The sequence below is a fragment of the Choloepus didactylus genome, chromosome 2, assembly GCF_015220235.1.
Source record: "Choloepus didactylus isolate mChoDid1 chromosome 2, mChoDid1.pri, whole genome shotgun sequence".
NCBI classification, from domain to species: domain Eukaryota; kingdom Metazoa; phylum Chordata; class Mammalia; order Pilosa; family Megalonychidae; genus Choloepus; species Choloepus didactylus.
The window spans coordinates 125,024,601-125,026,919 of record NC_051308.1 but is presented as its reverse complement, the minus strand read 5'-3'; the positions used below and the strand labels follow the sequence as shown (position 1 = coordinate 125,026,919).

The following is a 2,319-nucleotide window of genomic DNA, read 5'->3' as shown; positions in this document are numbered from 1 at the left end:
GGAAACTACTGACATATTGTCTTGTCCTTATGTTAGGTGGGTAATAACAAGGGGAGAGTAGGAGGAGTATTCCAAGGTTCTAGGGGAAAGGTTGAGCTTAACCTTGTTATGCAGGGGTTGTGGGAATCGGCTGGGTAGAGGGGTAAGAGTGGTAGGATGTGAGTGTGGGACAGGGGGTGAAGTAGGCAGGGAGATGTTCTCTAGCCTCCTTTAGTCATCTGAGATGGAAAGTCTGATGAAAATGGAAGGCACCTTGACATGTCTAAGGTAGGGGAGTCTGAACACTGTGGCTGCTGGTGGAGCTGCTCAGGTGGCCCTCCTGGTCTGAGAGAGAATCTTGAGGGCTAGGGGGAGAGTCCCACATGGGAGAGGACTGGACATGGGCCAGAAAAGGAAGGTGTAGGGGGGGCCACCCTGGCAGCCCCATGCTAGGGACAAAGAGGCTCACCACCCCCTGACTGGAGAAGGAGAAGGGATTTTGACCATCAGGCGGGGGGGGGGGGGTAAGCCCAGGAGGTCATTAGTACTCGGGGTGGGCATGTGGTGAAGGATGGTGCCACTGTGGCAGTGTGGTGGCAGCATAGGTGGCAGGGACACTGAGAAATCCAGCTTTGCTGGAAGCAGGGACAGTCATTGGAGTGGTTCCAGGTCCTGGCTAGAGCACTGTGCTACTTGGCGTTGTGGATGAAGTGGCAGTGGAGCCCACAGGGGCAAAAGCTGATGGTGTGGAAGGTGTGGCCCAGCTCTGTCTTATATTTGGGGGTGGGGCGGGTGAGGCTGAGGAGCTCGTGGGTGCCGTGGACAAACTGGCTCTTACTAAGCACACTTCTCTACAAGGCAGCGGCACAGCTCCATCTTGTGGTGGGTGGGCTTTATCTGACCATTCCTGGCTGCTTCTGGTTAGGCAGCAGACCTCCACCCCTCTGAGAAAGAGCTATCTTGGAAGCTTCTGTCCAAGAGCTCAGAGCCGGGGCTGGCTCCCTCTTGAAGCTGCTGAGGAGCTGGTTATGGTGGAACTTGGAGCTGTGCGGGATGACCGAGGGCCTCTGGAGGAAGCCCCACCTGCCTCATGGTCCACCACCCTCCTGTCCAGCAGGCAAGACCCTGCATTTTGGAAACTGTAGTTGAGCAGCTTTTTTCTTGTTGCTCTTCAGCTGCTCGGATCCCTGCACCTCAATCCTGCAAACCTGGAGCCCTGGCAGCTGCTCCAACCAGAACAGCAAACCTCACGGAACCGGGGGCTGCTGCCCTTCACCTACACTGCAGCTTCCACCTGGGAGGCCTATGGTGCACATGTTTAAAGATTTTTATTAGTACATAGAATAAATCATCGCAACATGACTTTCAGAAGACATTTACTTTTATTAGGCCCTCATTACGTCAGCTTAAGCAGAATTCGGATAACTATTTTTCTTTCCTCTGTGAAATGTACTTTTGAACCATCTCATAGGGCAATATCATCTTTCAGTTTGTAGGGGGGCTGCCATGGTGTTCAGAGACAATTTTTAAAGTAATCTTCCCAGTCCTTCTTTGCTTTGTCATGAATGTTTGGTGGTATATGTGAGTGTCCCGTAGTTATTCTTGTGAAACCACCAGTCTATGCCAATCCTTGCAGACCAGCCATAGACACAGACAAGCCAGGGAGCCTCCAAAGTTTCAGCATCATAACCCAAGGGTAGAAGTGCTGACGTAAGTCACAAGATGGTCATCTCTTATGCCATTTATGCACCTTTCTTTGTGACCCCAGCTTCCATGTCACTGCATATCATTGTGCAGGCACGCCATGCCTTTCCCCCTCTGGCCATGTCCTGGATTTTCTCATGTACATCAGAAGAACACAGACTTGGTAACTGCTAGGTGCAAACTCAGGCAACTCAAGTAGGCACTGTTCCATAGAAACTGCCCTCTGTCCACTCCTGTTGGATATATCAGTTGCTGGAGGAAGAGAAAATGAATATCATCAGATTTACAAGTCATCCCTAAATTACAGTTCCACAACATGTATCCTAAGGAAAATATGAGAAATTATTAAATGCCTTTAACAAATAGGAAAGAGATCTTATGGAGTTGGAATGAGATCAATAAGTTCCATATATAAGGTTTAATTTGTAAAGATATTGAAAATCATAAACAATCACACATATTGGTGGAGGGGAAGTAGGGAGAGAGGAAAGTCAAATTGACCTCATGTTAAATGATCCTCAACATGTTGCTATGGAGGGAAACAGACCTTATTGCTTAGTGTATAAAGAATAATACTAACAGACAGTTGTAAAAATATACTTTTTCTAAATTAACTATTCAAAATATAAGTATTCT

General features: G+C 48.3%; 1 pseudogene; it reads right to left on the bottom strand.

The window, feature by feature from the left end:
* Positions 1 to 210: 210 nt before the first annotated feature.
* Positions 211 to 1,295, bottom strand: LOC119513224 (annotated as a pseudogene).
* Between the last annotated feature and the right edge of the window lie 1,024 nt (positions 1,296 to 2,319).